Raw genomic sequence first — 24,720 nt, 5'->3', positions numbered from 1 at the left:
AGGCCTGCGATGCCAGTGTACCATATGGGCTCCAGTTAGATTCAATTCCTAGCTGCTCCACTTCCATTCCAGCTCCCTGCTAATTGCCTGGGAAAGCAGAGGAAGATGGCCCAAGTGCTTGGGTCCCTATACCCACATAGGACACCCAGAAGAAAATCCTAGCTCCTGGCTTCGGCCTGGCTCAGCCCTGGCCATTTGTTGAGGCCATTTGAGGAATGAACCAGAGAATGGAAGAACAATCTCTCTCTTTCTCTTTCTCTTTGTGTGTGTGTGTCCTCCTCTCTCTGTAACTCTGCCTTTCAACTAAATTAAAAAAGTAGAAATATTTTTGCTAAAGTATATGATGATATATTCATAACATTTGATATATAAAGTTATGATGAAAATAAATATGTCTAACTCAATAATATAATGCATGAAAAATCTATCTCTTTGGGGCAGGCACTGTGACGCAGCGGGTTTATGCCCTGGCCTGAAATGCCAGCATCCCATATGGGCGCCGGTTCAAGACTCGGCTGCTCCACTTCCAATTCAGCTCTCTGCTGTGGCCTGGGAAAGAAACAGAAGATGGCCCAAGTCCTTGGGCCCCTGCACTCGAGTGGGAGACCTGGAAGAAACTCGTGGCTCCTGGCTTTGGATCATTGCAGCTCCGGCCATTGTGGCCAATTGGAGCATGAACCAACGGATGGAAGACTTCTCTCTCTCTCTCTCTCTCTCTCTCTCTGTAACTCTGACGTTCAAATAAATAAATAAATTTTTAAAAAAAGAAAAAGAAAAAAATATCTGATGTCCAAATAGAGTACTGCCAGCAAATAATCCAACAGTTAAAAAAAAAGAAAGTCTATCTGTTCATAATACATACACAGTGACTGTAAGATACTGTTATTGCCATGGATTAATCTCTATGCTGTATTCATCCATGGGCAAAGCATTGAATAATGCTATAGTAAACCTTATAGTAAAACAGTCTGATCTCACTTGAAAAATTTAATCTAAGAAATGCCAGTAAATCCTCAAGTGTGTAATGCATACAGATTTAATGAAGATCATCCACAATATATATACAGTATATTTCTATATATATGCTAAAATTTTAACCACCAGAATAATCTAAATGATGATTTTTTCCAATGGAGTTTTTTCAAAGGAAGGGTTAATTCTATATTGCAAAATTTTCATTCACCCAGACTGGCACCGTGGCTCACTTGGCTAATCCTCCGCCTGCAGGTGCAGGCACCCCAGGTAATAGTCCCAGCTGGGGCACCGGGTACTAGTCCCCATTGCTCCTTTTCCAGTCCAGCTCTCTGCTGTTGCCTGGGAGAGCAGTGGAGGATGGCCCAAGTGCTTGGATCCCTGTACCTGCGAGGGAGACCAGGAGGAAGCACCTGGCTCCTGGCTACGGATCAGCGCAGCGCCGGCCGTGGCGGCCATTAGGGGAGTGAACCAACGGAAGGAAGACCTTTCTCTCTGTCTCTCCCTCACTGTCTATAACTCTCTCTCTCTCTCTCTCTCTCTCTCTCTCTCTCACTAACTCTGCCTATCAAAAAATAAAAAAGATAAATTTTCATTCACCCATTTAGTGTGTTGATTAAAAGAGCATATTTAACAGACACAGGCTCTCTGAGTTTGAATCTCCATTTTCTACTTATCAGCCATATGTCCATGTGCAAGCAATTTACCATCTCTCAGTCTCAGGCTTTCAGCTAAAAATATCACACACCTGTGATAGTCAAATTTTATGTATTAACTTGGCTAGGCTATAATGCCCAATTGTTCAGTCAGACACCAGTCTAGATGTTTTTGTAAGGTATTTTTTAGAAGGGACTAGCATTTAAGCAAGTAAAGTTTGAGAAGGCAGATTATTCTTCATAATATAAGTGTGCCTCAATGAATAAGTTGAAAACCTTTAAAGAAAAGATTGAGATCTCCTGACATGAAAGGATTTCTGCTTCTGACACTCACAACTGCGACACCAACTGATGCTTGGGGCTCCAACTGCTGGCCCAACCTTCAGACGTGCCAGCCCCACAGTCATGTGAGCCAATTATTTAATCTCTCTCTCTCTCTCTCTCTCTCTCTCACACACACACACACACACAAACACATACAGCCTTATTCTGTTTTTCTGAGGAACCCTTATTCACTTACCCACATAGGAATGTTGTGAAATTATTTGCTTTGAAATCTATTTTAATGTTAATGCAGTCACTTCAGCTTTCTTATGAATATGTTCACATTTCTCATTTTCCATTCCTTTCATTTTTTTTAAACTTGTGTGTATTTATTAGCATTTCTATTTAACAGGCAAAGAAACATATGGAGAGACATCTTTTATCAACTGGTTCATTCTGAAAATGCATGTGACAGCCAGGACTGGGCCATGGCTGAAGCTAGGAACCCAAAACTCCTTTTGGGTCTCCCATGTGGGTGACAGAGTCCAAGTACAGTGAGCTGTCATCTGCTGTCTCCCAGGATAAGCATTAACAGGAAGCCAGATAGGAAGCAGAGTAGCTGGAACTTGAACCCGGCACTCTGATATGAGGTGCAGGTATACCAAGCAGCAATTTAACTACTGCACAAGATACTTGCCCTTCCATTCTTTTACTTTTAAGCATTTTGTGTCTTTATATTAAAAGTGCATGTTATTAGGCAATAAATACTTGGGTCTTGATGTTTTTATTCAGTCTGGCAATTTCTGTCCTTAACTCAGTGTCTAGAATATTTCTTTATTTTGCTCCAAATTTCCATGTGGTATCATTTTTCTTCTACCTGAAAGATCTCCTGTCATATTCTTGGAATACATTAGTCTTTATATCACCTCTGTTATTGAAAGATATTTTCACTGCTATAGAATTCTAAGTTGGCAGGATTTTTTCTTTCTAGACATTATTTTTCTATCTTCTCACAGGTAGTGCTTCCAATGATAAATCTGTTATCTTTTTCTGTGTTCCTCTGTACATAATGAGCCTTTGTCCCTTTCAGCTTTTTAGATCCGTCATTTTGTTACTGATTTTGAGAAATTTATTTGTTATGTGCTTTGGCATAGTTTTCTACACATTTTTTATGCTAGAGATTCACTGAGTTTCTTGAAGAATTTTCAGACATTATTGCTTTAATATTTTTCTGCCTCTCTCCTTTCAAAAACTCCAATTATACACATATTGGGTCACTTGAAATGGGCCTGCCACTCAGGAAAGCTTCTTAAACACATGGACTACATCTATTATAACTACTATAATATCATTTTCAGCTTATTCTAATAACTATGCCAGTTCTGGGCCGATTTCAATATGGTAATTTTTATTCTTGCTCTGGCATGTATTTTCCCACTATTTGAATGTTCACTATTTTCTTATTGGATGATAGACTTTGTGAATTTTATCTTGACTGGTGCCCAATATTTTTATGTCAATAAATATTCCTGAGTTTTTTTTCCATTGTTAAGCAAAACCAGAGCAGCATGTAGTGTAGGGTTAAAAATTCCTCACCCCTGAAGCCAGATCTTTCAGAGGACTCTATCCAATGCCCAATGAATTAGGAGGTTTTCTAGTCTGGCTAATGGAGACAGGCTCAACTATTGGTCCTGAGTGAGTACCAGCTAGTATTCCTTCTGAAATCAGAAAAGATCCCCTAAAATCTACACTGAAATGTGGCCCTTTAAGTTTCCCAGAAGTGCTATCTGGGGTGCCACATGTGCTACCGGAATTTGGGGTGCCATACGATTTCACCACGGGCTTATTACTAAGTCCCCAATATTAATAAGTGCAAGAGGGTTCTTGCCTAATATTTAGAGAAGAATTCTAAATATCAGCACAGATAAATGAGGCAGCATGGTACATTTTAAGCTTTTATTTAGTGAGAAAGATGCATAAGAGTGAGAGCTTATTTAGGGGAGAGAGGTGAATAGGGGTTCATACCGAGCACCAGGAACCAGCCACGTGGAAGAGCATCTAGGCCTATATCTGGGCCAGGAAGCCTAGGGCACATGGTCATGTGCTCTGGAGGCACAGGGCTACAGCAAGCTCCCTCCTGACAAGAGGCCAGGGAAGAAGAGCCGGGCCACACCATGTCCGGCTTTAATCCACTTCCAAAGGGGAGTGGTTAATTAACCTGATTGGCTGGTGGGCACCCAGGTGTGGCTAGGTAGGGGAATGAGGCCACACAGGGACATGGCAAAGGCATCAGGTAGGGGCATGTGGTCACACAGGGGTGTGGCAAAGGCGTGGTCTTCCAGTTCACAAATCCAATCAATTTTAACCTGTATGCCTGCCTACTTCACTTCTAATCCTTACAACTTGTTCTCTCCCCAGTTTCTCAGTAGTTTTCCTCATATGCAGGCGCTGCTGAGTACTCAAGAGGGAGTTTCTGAAGATCTACAATGTTCTGTGTACAGCTTCTTCCCTTCTGATACTCTGCCCTGTGACCTTCAGCTACCATGGATTCACTCATCTCTTGCTTCTCAACTTAAGAAATCTGGGTGGGGCCAACATTGCGGCCAACCAGGTTAAGCCACCATCTGCAAAAGCATCCTTTTATGGGCATTCATTAGAGTCCTGGTTGCTCTACTTCTGACTGAGTTTCCTGCTAAAGCAACTAGAAAAGCAGCAGAAGATGGGCCAAGTACTTGGGCCACTGCACCCACGTGGGAAACCTGGAAGAAGCTTCTGGTTCCTGGCTTTGCCTGGCCTGGCCCTGGTTGTTGAGGGCATCTGGGAATTGAACCAGTGGATAGAAGATATCTTTCTCTCTCTCTCTCTTTCACTCTCTGTAACTCTGAGTTTTAAATAAATAAAATTTATTTATTTTTAAAAAAGAGGGCTCACCTCAATTATTTCCTATCTGTCAGTCACCTCTCCTCCAGCTACCTCATGCACAATATTGGGAAAACCATCCATACATTATGTATGGGTTTTGTTTTGTTTTGTTTTAATTTTTCAGTTGTTTCATGCAGAAAGGTAAATTTCATCCTTTTTAGTCCATCTTGGCCAGATGAAGTCCAATGTTCTGAAAAATCTAATGAGATCATGAAAGGAAAGTACTTGGAGAGAGTCCAATGATGATGCCTATTATTATTATTGCCATTAACGTTTTTGAGCTGTTTAAAATGTACTTTTATACAAACTTCCTCAATGTATGAACTAAGTTTTCATAAATATGAGGAAAGTATGGAGCAATGAAAATATTAACAGCCAATAATAATTGAGTACTAAGTGCTTTAAATTAATTGCCCATTTAATTTCAGTTCAACACTATAAAGTAAGGTAATATTATCTGCATTTTATAGATGGGGAATCTGAGGATCAGGAAGATTAAATAAATCGTTCAAGGTTAAGTAGCTCCTAAGTGGTCAATAGAGAACAGAGCCAAGGTCTGTCTAACTCCAAAGCCAAATCTCTTAACCTTCATATACCACTGTCAGATCACTCCTAAGCAACTGTGAAAAACATCCTTTCTTCACAACCCCAAAGATTTTGGAAAAGCACTGAATAAAACTGCATCTTACTGTCACCATAGGTTTTTCTAAGTACTAATATCCAAAGGTAATTTCCATAAATATGCTATGAAAGTATGGGTTTCAGTGTAATGTTCTTGAACTTGAAGTCCCATCAACAGAGAAAAACACACGAGACTGCTAGCATGGCAAGGGTTGCAGCTTCAGCAGTGCACAGGTTGCGGTTTCAGCAGTGCAAAGCATAAACATAATAGGAATCATTTTATGAAACTGCCAGTTAAACGCAACAGAACAAAACTGGGACTAAGGGGCAAAGGCCATATGTGAAATTGCTGCCCCAAATAACTCATCAAGATGTTTCTCCAGTCAATATGAGAGTTATTATAAAATACCTGTTGTTTGCACAGGTATAACATACAAAACTATGTATATCCATCTAAATTCAGAGAGATTTTACTACATGCAAATGTAAGATTTCTAAAGCCTTTCTATGCATAAACATGAAAGAATTATAATATCATTATTATTTGAAAACACAAAATTCTAAAAGAAACATGTTTTCCAAATTCTCTCCTTTTGACTTAAAAATGTATCTCCCTTCCAAAAACACCCATGTTTTCAGTTCTTCCCCCCAAAGGTAATTATGATGAACTACATTTTGCTTTCTGAATGAAAAAAAAATAGATATACAAATGCCTAGAGAGTTCCTTATTTAAAATCTGTTTAAAATTTCTCATTATATTTAAAACATTTTTTGAAGTTTGTATTATTACAACTTAGATTGTAGTTTCTGCCATTAATCCAACCTATTTCAATTATTATCCATGGTAATATTTTCAAAATATTCAAAAAGACTATATTAGCCCAGGAAGCCAAATAGCATTGCTCTATGGACTCTACTGATGAGAAATGAAAATCGAGGGTGTATGCAGCTCACTGGTAATCACTGCATTCTGAACCTACGGAGCACAGGGAGGTTGTGCCGTAGTTGAATGGATTGTCCCAATCTCAGAAAAAAAGACCACACGACAGTTTATAAAATGCAATGAGATCATCTATAAAGACATGATATACTTTGGCATTTTATTTTTCTTCTCTGTCTTTTACTTGTGGTTTCTGGCAAGTTGCTCTCATTTGGGTTTGTTTGGTATTTTGTGGGAATCTTTTACTGTCTTCTGCTGATTTTATGATATCCAATTTATGAACGCTGGCACTAAATGACATAATAATGAGATTATCTGTTCTGGAATCATTCTACCTTTAAACAACATCTTGATTATTCTCAGGACTTAGATGAACTGAATCACTAATATTAATCACATATATTGATCCCCTCTTTTACAAAAAATAAGAAAAAGTGGGACTTCAATTAAGCATGGAACCTATCCTTAATTGTGATTATTTCATACTTATTATTCTCTCCTTTAAGAACCATCAACAGATATTTTGGTGAGAATGAAAAACAAAGAGAAATTGAGGAGTTCGTTCTACCCTCATTAAGAACAAAATTACAGGCCAGTGCCACGGCTCACTTGGCTAATCCTCCGCCTGCCGCACCGGCACCCCAGGTTCTAGTCCCAGTTAGGGCGCTGGATTCTGTCCTGGTTGCTCCTCTTCCAGGCCAGCTCTCTGCTGTGGCCCAGGAAGGCAGTGGAGGATGGCCCAAGTGCTTGGGCCCTGCACACGCTTTGGAGACCAGGAGGAAGAACCTGGCTCCTGGCTTCAGATCAGCACAGCACCCCAACCGCAGCACTCCAGCCATAGCGGCCATTTGGGGGGTGAACCAACAGAAGGAAGACCTTTCTCTCGTCTCTCTCTCACTGTCTCACTCTGCCTGTCAAAACAAAACAAAACAAAAAAAGAACAAAATTACAAGAACAAGGATGTAGAGGATTTCCAGTGATCTAAAAAGTGAAGAAAGAGTCTATGAAAAGTCAAGTTCTCATTTTATTTGGAATCTAAAAATCAAGTTCTCATTTTATTTGGAATCTATAACTGGTTAAGGAATACAGTTCTGAATGTCTTTAAGTCTCACTTATTACCATTTTTCTATATAATATGCTGTAGTGATCAGCAGTAGATCATTCATGTGCCTATTTGAATTGAGTTCCTGGTACCTGGTTTCAGCTAGGCCCAGCTCTGGCTGCTGCAAGTATTTGAGGAGCAAACCAGGAGATGAGAGGTCTGTCTGTCTGGCTGTATATGTCTATCTCTCTGCCAAATAAGAATAAAAGGGATAATAAAAAAGAATAAAAAGGATACCAAGCATCGACATTTTTGTTTCCAAAATAATTCAAATGTGCACATTTGGAGAACTGAGAATATCAGTGGCGATACTTCCCTACAACATAGAACAGTCTCTGATACAAGATGTTGCCTGATTCCAAGTCCTGGCCTTGTGTCTTAGCATTTGTCTTTGAAAAAGTTTTTCATTGCCTCCAAACACTGGTTTACTCAAGTGTATAATAAATACAATATTTTTTTCACATTGCTATTGCAGGGGCTAAGTGAGAAAAATGTACAGTTAACACTTAGTGAAAAGGAAAAAGAAAGAACTCTAATGTTCAATATATGTCAACATTGCCAGACACTAATTATGCATCTCCCATGCATGACTTCTAATTCTCATACACACTAAGCAAAGTGCTTTCAACTCAAATTCTAAAAACAGAGCTTAAAATAGAGAACTGGTCTGAGAGTACACATCTACAACAGCATTCAAACCAAGCCTTTCTAACTCAAAAGGTTTTCTTCCCTTTATGCAACAGGTCTCCCAAACAAAACAAAATGGTTGTGAATATGGACTTAGTTATTAGCAGAATATCATACAAACCCCATCAGTATATTACTTTTGAATGATTTCAAAAGATGATACTTATAAAGGGTTTAGGCTTGTACTAGACAGAAAATAAAAGGATTTATCATTATCATTATAATCATTATCTTCACAATGTCCCATTGTGCTTTCTAAAACCCTTGTGGAATGTGGGATTCTATCTCATTACTGTATTGATCAGTCTCTACTGAGCTTTCTTTTTAAAGTGTTTCAGGAATTCTCATTCGTTATTAATACCAAACAATATACCATAAACAAAATGCATGGCATTGTGTACATATTTCATAATTTTTTCCCATGTTACATTAAATGAGCCAAGCCTAAAGAAATATCTTCAAGCAAAGGAGGAAGACATACATATAGGTTAAGATAGAAACACCAGAAGGAAAACAAAGAAATAGTCCATCCTATTCATACAATTCAATGTTTCTGAATACATTAAAACATTTTATTTAAGTTATCACCTCCTTAAAGAAGTTAAAATGAATCTCAAAGCACTTATCTGATTTGTTCCTAGTTTCATTTAATCTAAATAATTTCCAAAATAGGACAATTTTACCCTCCAGGGGAATGCGTGGAAAAATGCTTGGTTACCACAACTTGGGAAGTGGGGGATGCTACAGAATTGATAGGTGGAGATCAGAGATACTGCTAAACATCCTACATGCACAGGACAGGCCCTACAACAATGAATTACCCAGCCCAAAATGCCAATAACTTTGAGAAACTGATATTCTCAGTTCTCCAAATGTGCACATTTGAATTATTTTGGAAACAAAAATGTCAATGCTTGGTATCCTTTTTATTCTTTTTTATTATCCCTTTTATTCTTATTTGGCAGAGAGATAGACATATACAGCCAGACAGACAGAGACCTCTCATCTCCTGGTTTGCTCCTCAAATACTTGCAGCAGCCAGAGCTGGGCCTAGCTGCAACCAGGTACCAGGAACTCAATCCAAGTCTCCTACTTGGGAATCACGGTCCCAACTACTTGAGCCATAACTGATGACTCCCATGGTGTGTATTAGCAGGAAACTGGAGCTGGCACCAGAGCTAGGGCTCAGATCCAGGCACTCCAACAAGAAGTTGGAGGTGGCTTAACCACTGCAGCAAATACTCACTCTTGTAATTCTAACTTAAGTGGTCTTCACATTGTGAAGATAATGATTATAATGATAATGTGGCCTAGGCACACATCTATAAAGATCCCCTGGTTCAGGGCCAGCACAGTGGCACAGCAGGTAAGGCCACTGCCTGCAGTGCTGGCATCCCATATGGGTTCGAGTCCCGGTTGCTCCACTTCTGATCTAGCTCTCTGCAATGGCCTGAGAAAGCAGTAGAAGATGGCCCAAGTCCTTAGGCCTTTGCACCCCCTAGGGAGACCTGGAAGAAGCTCCTGGCTCCTGGCTTTGGATCAGCGCAGCTCCGGCCCTTGTGGCCAGCTGGGGAGTGAACCAGCAGATAGAAGACCCCTCTCTCTGCCTCTCCTTCTCTTTCTATGTAGCTCTGACTTCTAAATAAATAAATAAATCTCTAAAAAAGAAAAAAGGATCCCCTAGCTCCTCAGGTGATTCCAATATGCTCTGCAACCAGAGATATGAATCACTGGCCTAAACAAAGCTAAGTAATTTAAATTAGGAAATAGAAGAAATGGTTCCCGTGAGGAAAAATGCTTTCTGAGGTTTTGGCAGCTGGATTCCCACTTTTCTCCCTTATGCTTGTCCCTTCTCCTGACTTTTATCAGAGATTCCATCATAATTCACTTTTTGTTAACGATATTTTACAAAAACAGTATTCTAATAAAATAAATCTCACTTAGATTAGATAAAAATGAAAGTAGACAATTAGATCTCACCCCCACACAAAATGTCCCACAACTGATGTCACTATTTATGTGACTTTTATCTGCAATATTTCCTGTAAACAACCATGAGGTTTTATTTTTGTCTCTAAAATGTCTTTGCCTCTTTTAACTTGGATCTGCAATGATATTCTTTCTGCAAATTTGCAATTCTTTCTGCAAATTCTTTCTCTTCTTGGCTCTCCCATTCTAGGCTCTAGTTGGTCCACTACTTAACTACTCCAGTCAGCCTAGAAGCAAACAAGTTCATCTAAACTTCCTCACAGAATCCTAAATCAATGTTTGTATTATACTTTGAGCATTAATTCTAGTTTGAACAAAATTCCTCCAAAGTCCCACCAGTTAGGGGTTTGCTCTGCAAAGTCTTACGTTAATAGTGATTGGATTAAGGGTAGAGCCTTATTCCAATTATTTTGGTCACTTTTTTTTGATTAGATTGGATAAAGTTGCCTAGGTGGGGCACCATGAGTTGCTTTATACAGACAGACACACGGACATGGAGAAGCATGCTCCTTGTCTCTCTGCTCTCTGGCTTGCTTGCTATGTTGTAGCTTTACAATTGCCACACTCTGGTATCATCAGATAGTTGAATCAGGGGAGCCCACCCTATCTTGGACTGTAAACTCTTCAAATTGTAAGCCAATATAAACCTTTCTTCAAAAGTAGCCCGTGTTACATTTGTTACTTTATTCAAGAAAGCTAACTGATACAGTATGGGAGAATGCGAGAGTCCCAGAAACCCTGCCGAGTCTCTCATCTCTATACCAGAAGTAACTTATTCAGTCACTGCTGTTATTGTGTAGTGGAAAGCCAAAATGTGTGGAGGAAGTGATGACTTAATTTCTCTAATTTAAGTTTCTTCACACAGATTGACTTCTAAATCTCACTAGACTGAGTGAAAGATTTAAAATATATACTAGGGAAGATGATCTCAGGCACATTTGTTACAGGGCTGGTGATTTTGAATGTTCCACAATAAATGTACAGATCATTCCCTCCTTTGGATAACAGCTTTACCAGCGGCGGCTCAAAGTCCAATTTCTGCCAACGGAGGAGGGTTATTTTAAGTTATTTGACGAAATGGTTTTAACGCCCAGAAATAAAGCAAGCTGCTTTAATGTGTATTAGCTGTAGACTTTATTTCCTTCCCATGCCACAAGCTGCTGCAGAGTAGATGGGAGACTCCCACGCTTTATGGGACTTAGATACTTTCCGTTTTAAAAAATGGCAAATGTAAATGGCAGAAGCAGCACCGTTAGACATTTCGGAACTCTGTTTGTTGCCCTGCAGCAAAGGTAATCTCAGAAACGCATATGGAAGAGCACAGCATTAAAAATAATGTGATTTGTAGCATGAAATATTTATCATCCCTGCCAAAGAGAGTCTGAAAAATAAACAAGAAAAAACACTGAGTAAATAAACACACACACTCATGAATCACAAAGGAACCCTTCCTTTCTTAGCCCTTTTTTTTAATCTCAACTCCCTGTGTTGCATATACCTGAAAAGTATTCCTTTACAATAGAGGTCTATTGTAAATATTTTTTAATTTATCTTTATTATTTTCTATTTATCTGAAAGTCAAAGATAGAGAACACTACTAATTACTAGTTCGCTCCCTAAATACATACAATGGCCTTTGCCGAGTCAGGAATGGAGCTGGGAGCCAGAAACTCAATCTTGGTCACCTGTGTGAGTGGCAGAGCTCCAAGTTTAAACCATCACTGCTGCCTTCCAGAGTCTGCATTAAGAAGAAGCTGGAATCAGAAGCTGGGGCTGAGACTGGATCCCAGGTATTTCATTATAGGATGCAACGCCTTGCTCCAACTAGTAAATAGCTTAGGATCTGTAGACTGTACTGTCTCTGTTGCAACAACTCAACTTTCCTGCTATATTGTTGAAGCAACCATAAACAACATGCACACAAATGGGCTCAAATGGATGCCAGTAAAACTTTGAATGCCTTCCAATGAAACTGTATTTATGGACACTGAATTTTGAATTTCACATCATTTTCACATGGTATGAAATACTAGTTTTCTTTGGTGTTTTTCTCCTTCTTAAAATATCAAAATCATTCTTAGCTTGCAAGCTGTACAAAAAGAGGCAGCCACCTTGGTTTGGCCCTTGCCCCTAGCTTATTGATACTGTCCTATAGTGTTTCTTTTCAATTTATAGAATTTTTATAATATTCATTAAAATTTAATTATAAGAATTTCTGGGTAGCAATAGGGAGTTATAGAGCTATTAACAGTATCCTGAGTCTGACACCTAAAAATGCTTACTAGAATATAAAGGTTGGGGAGGGGGGGAGAAAGAGGAAAGAAATCTTTTTAAGAATTGATATAGTCCAAAGAAGGTAAGGAAGTCTGATGAAGTTAAGAACACAATGGGAACTCAAATCAAGGAAAAAGTCAGCACCAAGCCACTGGTATAAATTGGAAAAAAATACACATCCTTGGTGGGCAGACCAGGTACAAGGCTTCAGACACAAACATGGCAGAAATTTGGACAAACTCATATAAAGCTCACAATAAGAATTAGACCTTCAGGGAATGATGCCTGAGTAATAAATTATAACAATTTAGTTTAAAGATCTTAATTGACTTTGTTTTCAGTTCAGGAGTCAGGCAGCACTACTTTCCACTAAACAAAATCAGGATTCCAGCAGACTAAACAGAAGATATTGGTTTAAACCGCAGAAAACAGAAAAGGTCTAAAGAAAACAGAAACAAAAGAACAAAAAGCAGATTGGTCATTTCAAAGTTATTTCCTTTGTACCATGGCAGCAGGGAGAAAAGCACAATAGAAATATAACTGATTGGTTAACATTTTGTGTAGGGATTAAATTAAAGGAAATGCCATTGTCATGAAAAGTGATACCAGCCTGCTCTGGAAATTTGGCTCTTATCTCTCTAATCCTGAGTCCAGGGAAGGTCAGATAAACAGCTTAATGTCAGCTTGTTGATGTGGAACTTTAGCATGAGTGACTCCATTTTGATTTTTAGTCTGGTCTGTTGGGACCAAGTACAAAGAGCTTAGTCCAAAACAATGGCCTCCAGTAAGTTTTATTTAGCAAAGAGAACTAGGAAAAAAGCAAGTGAGAGATATGTGTTTAGCAAAAAAGATTGACTTTCTATTTATTTTTTTTTATTTTTATTTTTTTTCTTTTTTTTAACTTTTATTTAATGAGTATAAATTTCCAAAGTACGACTTATGGATTACAATGGCTTCTCCCCCATACCGTCCCTCCCACCCACAACCCTCCCCTTTCCCACTCCCTCTCCCCTTCCATTCACATCAAGATTCATTTTCGATTATCTTAATATACAGAAGATCAGCTAGTATACATTAAGTAAGGATTTCAACAGTTTGCTCCCACACAGAAACATAAAGTGAAAAATAATAGATGATTTTTTTTAATGATGATGAAATCAGATCAGACCTATTGTCATGTTTAATCCCAGTGAGAGTCAAGTTGAGAATTGATAATTTCTTTTTTTTTTTTTACAGAAGATCAGTTTAGTATGCATTAAGTAAAGATTTCAACAGTTTGCACCCCCATAGAAACACAAAGTGAAATATATTGTTTGCGTACTCTTTATAGCATTAAATCTCAATGCACAGCACATTAAGGACAGAGATCCTACATGAGGAGTAAGTGCACAGTGACTCCTGTTGTTGACTTTACCAATTGACACTCCTATCTATGGCATCAGTAATCTCCCTATGCTTCAGTCATGAGTTTCCAAGGCTATGGAAGCCCTCTGAGTTCTCTGATTCTTATCTTGTTTAGACAAGGTCATAGTCTAAGTGGAGGTTCTCTCCTCCCTTCAGAGAAAGGTACCTCCTTCTTTGAAGACCTGTTCTTTCCACTGGGATCTCACTCACAGAGATCTTTTGCCAGAGTGTCTTGGCTTTCCATGCCTGAAATACTCTCATGGGCTTTTCAGCCAGATCCGAATGCCTTTAGGGCTGATTCTGAGGCCAGAGTGCTACTTAGGACATCTGCCATTCTATGAGTCTGCTGAGTATCTCACTTCCCATGTTGGATCACTCTCCCCTTTATTTATTCTATCGGTTAGTGTTAGCAGGTACTAGACTTGTTTATGTGCTCCCTTTGACTCTTAGTCCTTTCATTATATTTTTATTTTTGACAGGCAGAGTGGACAGTGAGAGAGAGAGACAGAGAGAAAGGTCTTCCTTCGCCGTTGGTTCACCCTCCAATTGCTGCCACGGCCGGCGCACCACGCTGATCCGAAGGCAGGAGCCAGGTGCTTCTCCTGGTCTCCCATGGGGTGCAGGGCCCAAGCACTTGGGCCATCCTCCACTGCACTCCCTGGCCACAGCAGAGAGCTGGCCTGCAAGAGGGGCAACCAGGACAGAATCCGGTGCCCCATCTGGGACTAGAACCCGGTGTGCCAGTGCCACAGGTGGAGGATTAGCCTATTGTGTTGCGGTGCCGGCCGAGAAAGATTGACTTTCAAGGTCTGAGTAGGAGAGAAAAAGTTTTCTCTGGGAATTCATAGATGTCAGCCTTGACATAATTTTGCAGACAGAATACATAACATCCACTGGTTCCAAAAATTGCCATCTAATAACACCAATTTACAGGTCTGGAAAGTCTATATTTACAGTATGTTAATTTAAACAAATAATTTAAATAATAATTTCTCTCAGTAAAATACCTCAAAAATGCACAAAGAGATAATGCTATGAGCAAGAGAAGCAAAAAATAAAAATAGTAGATATAATAAAAGAGACATCCTATATAGAAGTTGTCAGAAAATAAAAGATTAACATGATTATTAGGTTTAATATAAAAAAGAAGAGCCAGCGCCGTGGCTCACTTGGCTAATCCTCTGCTTGCAGAGTTGGGTTCTAGTCCTGGTAGGGGCGCTGGATTCTGTCCCGGTTGCTCCTCTTCCAGTCCAGCTCTCTGCTGTGACCCAGAAAGGCAGTGGAGGATGACCCAAGTGCTTGGGCCCCTGCACCTGCATGGGAGACCAGGAGGAAAAACCTCGCACTGGCTTCCACAGTGTGCCAGCCATGGCGGCCATTTGAGGGGTGAACCAATGGAAAAAGGAAGACCTTTCTCTTTGTCTCTCTCTCTCTCTCTCCCTGTCTAACTCAGCCTGTCAAAAAAATAAAAAGAAAAAAGAAGGAATTGAAGACAAAATAAATATGTAAAAATCTCTCAAAAATGACTAGCATGTTATAAACAAAAACAAAATAGGATTTTTGGAAATGCAATCAACAAAATTAAGAACAGAATTGTTGGAAAGAATAACAGTGAACCAAGGGCTGACATTTTCCAGAAATGAAGGTAATGAGATGTTGATGTCAGAGCATAAAGACACAGTGGGTATTAGTGATAGGTGACAATAGCTTTACAGCTGAGTTTTAGTAAGGAGAGATGAAGAAGGGTATGGATGTATCAGTGAAGGCTTCCCTATGCATTGTAAGATGTTTAGCACCATTCCAATCCTTATACTATTTAGTGGCCACCACCAAACCCTGACCCTAAATGTGACCATCAAAAATATCTCCATACTTCGCCAAATGTACCCAGAGTAAAGGAATTGCCCCAAATGGTAACAATTGTTTCTAGCAAAGCTTCACACCAAGTTCTTCATTTACCCTCTCTTATTTTCTTACAATTGTCCTATCTGGCATTCATTTCTAGCCCTCCACAAAATCTACTTTTAGTTAAGTCACTCACTGAAGACCTTTCATTGCTAAATTTAGTGTTCATAGTTAGGTATCTATTATAGTCCTCCAAACATTTGGCAGAGTTAAACATCCTTTCTCCTATCTTCACTTGGATAACAAACAAGTGAACATTTTACTGTGTCCAACTTGGGTGTCATCCCAGATACTCACCCAACCCTGGAGCACTGACCAGAGCTCCCTGGCCACAACAAGACACACCTCTGGGTAGTCACTGAAAGAGCAGAGACTCCACTAAGCCACAGAGTCATAGTTCAAAGATTAAAGCTGTCAGAGGATAAAACCAATAAGTAATTAAAAAATGCCAAAAAAAGTAAATGCAGAAATTCAAGAAACAAGAACATGGAAGACAACATGACCTCCTCCCCCGAAAAGGAACACAACACTTCAATATTAGAATGTGAAAATGAAGAGGTTAATGAAATGCCTCAAAATGAATTCAAAAGATTAATCACAAGATTACAAAGAAGCAAATTCACCAGATGAAGAAATGCATGCAAGACACAGAAGAAAACATCTCCTATGAGACTGACGTTTTGAAGAGATATCAAACTGAAATATTAGAAATGAAGATTAAAACATGCCAAATAAAAAGCACAGTGGAAAGCCTTAACAACAGACTTGCTGGGGCAGAAGAAAGAATATGTGAACTAGAAGACAAATCTTTGGAAATATCTCAGTCACACACACACACACACACACACACACATAACAGAAGATATTAGAAAAATTAAAATTGGTGTTGGAGATTTATGAGATAATACCAAATGATTCATATACAAGTCTTAGAAGTTCCTGGTGGTATGGAAAGAGATAATGGATTAGAAGTAATATTCAGTGAAATAATTACAGAAAACTTCTCCAATTTGGAAAAAAAAAGGGAAATCCAAGTACAGGAAGCACACATAACTCCCTGTAGACATGATGAGAAAAGATCTTCATCATAACAAATTGTAGTCGAACTTCCCACAGTAAAACATAAAGAAAATATTCTAAAATGTTCACAAAAGGAACCCCAGATTATTTTAAGGGATCCCCAATTAGTCTCTCAGTTGACTCCTCATCAGAAAACCTATAGGCTAAGAAAGAATGGCAAGACATAGTCCAAGTCTTAAAAGAAAAAGACACTCAACCCAGAATACTATACCCTGCAAAGTTCTCATTTATGAATGTAGGTGAAATGAATACCTTCCATAACAGAAATTGAGAGAATCTGTCACCACTCACCACGCTTAAGAATATGCTACACACAGAAACACAGAAAGATAGTCATCATTATGAAAGAACATGAAGGCAGAAATTCTCCCAGTAAAAGTACAAAGGAAATCTAAAGCAAACAATCGAATATTTACAGAAAAATGATGGGGACAAATAATTACTTATCACTAATAACCCTGAATATAAATGGCCTCAACTCTGCAGTTAAAAGATACAGACTAGGTGAATGGATTAAAAAACAAGATCCACCTATTTGCTGCCTACAAGAATCACAACTCACCAACAAGATACATGCAGGCTGAAAGTGAAAGGATGAAAAAAAGTATTCCATGCTAGGGGAAAGCAAAACCAAAAGGTGTACCTAACCTAATAGACTTAACACAAAAACTGTTAAAAGATACAAAGAAGGCAACTATGTAATGATTAAAAGTTCAATTCTACAGGAAGATGTGACCATAATAAATTTATATGTACTCAATTACAGGATGCCTGGTTACTTATAATAAATGTTAATGGATCTAAAAGGAGACAAATACTCCAATACAACATTAAGGTTGGACATCAACACCCCACATTCATCAATGGACAAATCAACTAGAGAGAAAATCAACAAAGAAACAACAAAACTAATCTACACTATGAACCAAATAGACAACTGATATCTACAGAACCTTTCATTATACAGTTGCCAAGTACACATTCTTTTCTTCAGTGCATGAAACTTCTTCTACAATAGAACATATATTAGGCCATAAAGCAAGGCTAAGCAAATTCAAAAAACTGAAATCATCCCATGCATCTTTTCTGACCAAAATGGAATGAAGCTGGAAAATAAACAACTCAAGAATTTCTAGAATAGATTCAGATACATGGAGACTGAACAATATACTTTTGAATAAACAGTGGGTCACAGAAGAAATAAAAAAGGAAATCAAAAATTTTGGGAAATGAATGAAGATGACAATACAACATATCAAAGATCTCTACAATGAAAATTACACAACACTAGAGAAAGAAATAGAAGAAGACACAAAAAATGAAAAAAAATCTTCCATGTTTGTAGATTGGAAGAATTAATATCATCAAAATGTCCATACTACAAAAAGCAATGCAATGCAATCCCAACCAAATATCACTGACATTCTTCTCAGATCTAGAAAAAACAACATTAAATTTCATATGAAATCAGAAGAGACCCCAAATAGCTCAAGCAATCTTATACAACAAAAACAAAGCCAGAGGCATCACAATATCAGATTTCAAGAAATAGTACAGGGCACTTATAATCAAAACAGCCTGGTAATGGCACAAAAACAATGGACATACCAATGGAGCAGAATGGAAATTCCAAAAATCAATCCATGCATCTACAACCAACTTATCTTTGACACAAGGCTAAAATCAATCCTTAGAGCAAGGACAATTTCTTCAACAAATGGTGCTGGGAAAACGATCTCCATGTACAGAAGTATGAAGCAAGACCTATACTTTACTTCTTACGCAAAAATGTACTCAAAATGAATCAAACATCTATATCTACAACCCAATAGAATCAAATTTTCAGAGAACATTGGGGAAACTCTGCAATACATTAGCAGAGACAAATAGTTCTTAAAAAACACCCCTGAGGTGCAGGTATTCAAAGCCAAAATTGACAAATAGGATTACATCAAATTGAGAAGCTTCTGCACTGCAAAAGAAATACTCAGCAAAGTGAAGAGGCAACAGACAGAATGGGAGAAAATATTTGCGATCTATGAAACCGACAAAAGATTAATACTCAGAACCTATAAAGAGCTCAAGAAACTCAACAATAACAAAACAAACAATCCAGTTAAGAAATGGGTGAAATACTTGTATAGGCCTTTTTTTCAAAGAAGAAATTCAAACAGCCAAAAAACACCTGAAAAAATGCTCAGAATCACTAGTTATCAGGGAAATGCAAATTAAAACCACAATGAAGTTTCACTTCACCCCAGTTAGAATGGCTCTCATATAAAATCAACAAACAACAAATGCTGGTGAGGATGTGGAAGAAAAGTTACCTTAATCCACTGCTGATGGGAATGTAAAATGGTACAGCCTCTGTGGAAGACATTATGGAGATATATCAGAAATCTGAATATAGACCTACCATACAACCCAGCCATCCACTTCTGAGAATTTACCCAAACAAAATGAAAAGAGCATATGAAAGAGTTTTCTGTACCACATATTCATTGAAGCTCAATCTACAATAGCTAAGAAATGATATTAACACAGATGTCCATCAACTGATGCTTGAAAAAAGAAAATGTGATATATATACACTATGGAATATTAATCAGCCATAAAAAAGAATGAAATCCTGTATTTTGTAACAAAATAGATACAACTGGAAACCATTATGCTTAGTGAATAAGCTCATATCAAAATGAAAAATATTGGAATTGGTGCTGTGGTGTAGAAACTAAAGCTGCTGGCTACAGTGCCAGCATCCCATATCGGTGCTGATTTGAGTCCCAATTGCTCCACATCCAATCAAGCTCTCTGCCACGGCCTGAGATAGCAGTAGAGGATGGCTCAATTCCTTGGGGCCCTACACCCACATGGGAGACGCATAAGAAGCTCCTGGCTCCTGGCTTTGGATTGGCGCAGCTCCAGCTGTTCCTGCCATCTGGAGAGTAAACCAGAGGATAGAAGACCTCTCTCTCTCTCTTTCTCTCTCTGCTTCTGCTTCTCGGTAACTCTGCCTTTCAAATAAATAAATAAATCTTTAAAAAATCAAAAAGACAAATATCTATGTTTTCTCTGATATTTGCCAGTTAACACAGAATATCAAAAACTGTATAGGAATAAAACAGACATTTTGTGATATAGTTGTTTTTAGCCTTTGTTTATAATCCTGTGGAACTATGGTCTTCCTACTTTCTGCTTGTTGAAATTTATGGTTAGTAGTTCATGAAACCTGTGATCATAGAGGGGACTGAAATTATGTCTTTGTAAAAAATTTTTTTAAAAAAAGGAAGGAAGGAGGGGGTTGAAAGAGGGAGAAGGAGAAGGAGAGAGAGGTAAATATGGTTATCATGTTTTAACTGTATCTATGAAATACACAAATATGTTCTATTTATATCAATAAAAATTTAAAAATTTAAATTTATATTTTAAAACAGAGGGCCAGCACTATGGCATAGAAGGTTAAGGCTGCGCCTTCAGTGCTGGCACCCTATGTGGACGTTGGTTCAAATCTGGCTGCTCCACTTCTGATCCTGCTCCTTGCTAATGTGCCTGTTAAAGCAATGGAAGATGGCCCAAAAACCTGGGCCCCTGCACCCATGTGGGAGATCCAGATGAAGCTCCTGGCACCTGGCATCAGCCTAGCCCAGCCCTGGATGTTATAGCCTTTGGGGAGTAAATCAGTGCTTGGAAGATATCTCTCTCCCTTTCTTTCTCTCTCTCATTCTCTCTCTCTCTCTCTCTCTCTCTCTCTCTCAGTAATTCTCCTTTCAAATAAATAAATAAATATTCTTTTAAAATAAACAAAATGGTAGAATTCCTTAAAAAAAAACTTGCCTACTTTGATTCTAGAAGAACTAGAATAGCACAATAATCTTATGACCAAAAAATCAAATCAACTAAAATTCTTCTATCAAGAAAATAGGAAAATAGGGTACAGGTTTTATGATGCTATGCTTTAAACTTCTGCTGGGGACATTTACACCCCTTTTTGACTGCCTAGTTCAAGTTCCATCTCTGTTTCCAATCTAGCTCCTGCTAATGCACCTAGGAGACAGCAGATGATAGACCAAGTAATTGGGTTCCTGTCACCCATGTGGGAGACCCTGATGGAGCTCTGGGCTTTTGGCTATGGACTGGGCCAGTCCTGCTGTTATAGGCATTTGTATAGTGAAGCAGCAGATGTAACATGGGTCTTTCTCTTTCTTTCTCTCTCCCCCCTCCTCCACTCTCTCTGGACCCATCTCTGCCTCTCTTTCTCTGTCACTTTACTTTTCAAATAAATAAATTTTCAAAAAGAGAAAATAGGAAGTTCAGGTAGACGTTCAAGTGATGCCTACCAAACATGCAAAAACATATGATCCAAAATTGCACAAATTATTCCAGAGACACAAAGAAAAGGAGAACTCAACTCACTTTATAAACTTGACACTAAAACCTTAGGGAAACAGAAGATAAAATAGAAAATTTCATAAGGAACATGCATACAAACAAAAAAAATTTAAATTTTAGTAAACTAAATACAATAATGCTTAAAAAGGATTGCTAATTTTTTTCAGCTAGTGGTAATAAGGTCCAGCATTTATTAAGCACTTACAGAATATGTTAGGTGCTCATCTAAGTGCCTTATGTGTACTAATTCACTTACTCCTCACAGCTTATGAGATAGGAACCATTACTATCCTCATTTTACAGGGACTGGAACTGAGGCACAAAGGGACTAAGCAACTTGCTTAAAGTGAAATAGAGATTCAGTAGAGGAGCTGGGGTCCATACTTAGAAAGCCTGGCTTCAATGCCCAAACCCTGAACCTGAAGCATCACATCACAAGGGGTTCTCCTCACAGGAGGAGCTAGCTGTCCAAGAGTTGCAATGCTTAGCAATCACCCAGAGCACAGCACAGATGCTGTGTTTTTAGACTGCAGCTTGCAGAGCGGCCTGTGGCCTGGTCCACGTCAGTTCATCACTCCCTAAGCGTATCCTTCCCCTCCACTATCTTCTGCCCACTCCATGCACAGTGCTGGCTTTTCTTTCTATGTGCTTTTCTTTTCCTTCCCTTTCTTTCTCTCCTATTCCTCCAGGATCTGCATGAGCAGAGGCACTATCTGAGTTCTTTTTTGGCACTCAGAATACACTGCTGGTCCCTGAGCTGCACCTTCCCCAGCCACTCTGTTTGCCAGTGAGATCCTCCTCAAGCCAGAGGCCAAGTGTGTTCAGCCTACAAAGCAAAGAAAAGAAGAAAGACCCAACAATTCTGAAAGCAACTGCCCTACCTAGTCTCAGTGCTGTCTCCCCACATCGGAGTATCGGTTGCCTTGATGCATTGATCTGTCTTGTCTTTAAACCAAGTCAATGGCACAGTGAAAGAATGCCCACAACTCTTCCTTTTCTTGCTTATGGTCCATGTGAAGTAAAGTTTGTATTTTAGATGAATCTGTTCTCTTTGAATCTCTCTTCAGCACTTTTACCTGCTTAATTGCGCGGCACCTCCATCGTCCTGCCTGCTGTCAGACACAGCTTGTCCAACATACTGTAAAGAAGCATGTCTCCTTTTTGCACTTTCAGCTAACCTTGGATTGGGGAGGGAGAGATTAGAGTTGAGATTTGCAGTCATGAAATTACCGCAAGTTAGACTGATGGGTGGCATTGTCACACAGCCTCCAGACTGCACATCTTCTTTCATGCCGCTGGAATTAGTGCTGGAATTGACGGGGTTTGCTGGTTCGCGGGTTACAGGTTTGGTGTCCTCAGACACAGCGTGATGTCCATTCCATCTTGTTGACAATGTTCCACTTCATACTCTTTTTCGGTTCTGAGATATCTCCATTTCCTCTTTTAACTTTAATAACTCTGACTTTGAGTTCCTTGGGTTTTTTCTCTTTTTCCATTTCTTTTCCCCAAAAAGAACTACTTAGCAATGTATTGTTATACACTATTTTTCTTTCATCTTCCTTAAATTCATTTTCTTTACAATATGTTTTTGGCTTTATGAATGAGTTGACTCTTGCTTCTTGTAGTAACTTAGCTCTCAGTTCTGGTATGAATTTTTCACTGAATCCATCTCTACTAAAATACTCATGATGCAGAAGTTCAGTAGATGATATCCGCTCAGCAGGATCAATCTGTAAACAAGCATGAACTATATCTGCCAGCAATCCATTAAGCTCTGGGTATTTTTTTCATGCATTTCAGGTGTGTTGAACTTGAGGAAAGACCACACCAGCAAAAATGGGATTCTTGGAAAAGACATTCTGCAAGTGAGGTGTCAAATTGCTTGCGACTTAAGAGAACGTAGTTCCCTGGCTGGTGTCGGCCCTATACCCTCTCAGCCTGACCTGCAAAGCATGATGGCTGCCCAGGATTACTAATCATAATCAAATTTCTTTTCCTTAAGACAGTAAACTAGTATATATATTAGAAATCAATTAATGTATTTAACCATAAATGTCTAAAGCATGCGTCTACAAACTACATTGAATCTGTTCTTTTTATATTATGTTTAAAAATGTAAATAAAAAAGAAAAAGAAAACATTATGAGCCGGCGCCACGGCTTACTAGGTTAATCCTCCGCCTTGCGGCGCCAGCACACCAGGTTCTAGTCCCGGTCGGGGAGCCAGATTCTGTCCCGGTTGCCCCTCTTCCAGGCCAGCTCTCTGCTGTGGCCAGGGAGTGCAGTGGAGGATGGCACAAGTGCTTGGGCCCTGCACCCCATGGGAGACCAGGATAAGTACCTGGCTCCTGCCATCGGATCAGCGCGGTGCACCAGCCACAGCGTGCCGGCTGAGGCGGCCATTGGAGGGTGAGCCAACAGCAAAAAAGGAAGACCTTTCTCTCTGAATCTCTCTCACTGTCCACTCTGCCTGTCAAAAAAAAAAAAAAAAGAAAGAAATAAAAGCTGTTAAAGACAAGAAAAGTGAAATAATAAACCATATTCTTGGATACAAATATGTAAAATCATAAAGATATTAATTCCCTAAAATTGATCTATAGAGTCAGTACAATTCCAATTATAATCCCAACAGGATTTTTTTCTCATGGAATTTAGCAAGCTGATTCTAACTTATGAGAAAGCAAGAAGCCCAAATTACACAAGACATTCTAAGGGAATGAAACAAGATTAAAGGATTTTCCCTGTGGACAAACCAATACTTGATTATAAAGCTGTAGATATTAAGGCAGTGTGGTACTTCAGCAGAGCCAGAGAAACAGACCAATGGTATACAATAAAGAGCCTTCCAACAGACCTCCCCCCCCAACAAACACACTGATTTATCACAGAGGCAGTGTTACAAAGCAGTAGAAGAAAGATAGACTACTTAATAAATGATGCTAGGACAACTGCTTATTAACATGGAAATAATGAAATTGAATCTTTTCCTTATGACATACATAAGGATTAACTCCTGAAGTATTAAAAATAAACATGACAAGCAAAATCATACAATGTTGAGAAAATAATATATAAAAGTATCTTTATGAATGTATGATAATATTCATTGAAAGATCAGAAAGCACAAATCATAAATGCTATACTTAATTACATTAATTTAAGAATTTCTGATAGGTTGAAAAAATGTGTGTGTGTTTGCACACAAGTGTTAAAGGATTAGTAGCCATGAAATATAATGATCTGCAAATCATTATGAAAAAGATAACTGAATTGTTAGGGGATGTCATTAAAACAGTTGAACAGGCATTTCACAAAAAAGCCCAGATATCTCATAATTATGAAAAAAAGCTCCACTTCATTTGTAATAATAAATCTCAAATTAAAATCACAAATCCAAACTTCCTATCTTATGTACTCATTGATACGTACTATGAAGTTCAAAAAAAATCTTACTTTTCAAACTGTCTTTGTTGAAATGCAAAGAACTGATGAGAACAAGGATTCAGCATCTCACTA

The 24,720-nt window shown here is 38.7% G+C and overlaps 1 pseudogene; it reads right to left on the bottom strand.

The window, feature by feature from the left end:
• Positions 1-22,152: 22,152 nt before the first annotated feature.
• Positions 22,153-24,720, bottom strand: part of LOC103348004 (cyclin-dependent kinase-like 3 pseudogene) — a 53,673-nt pseudogene continuing 51,105 nt past the window's right edge.

The sequence above is a fragment of the Oryctolagus cuniculus genome, chromosome 1, assembly GCF_051225735.1.
Source record: "Oryctolagus cuniculus isolate XC-2025 breed Fujian yellow rabbit chromosome 1, ASM5122573v1, whole genome shotgun sequence".
NCBI lineage: Eukaryota > Metazoa > Chordata > Mammalia > Lagomorpha > Leporidae > Oryctolagus > Oryctolagus cuniculus.
Note: the sequence above shows the minus strand (reverse complement) of the source record. Positions and strands in the feature narration are given on the sequence as shown.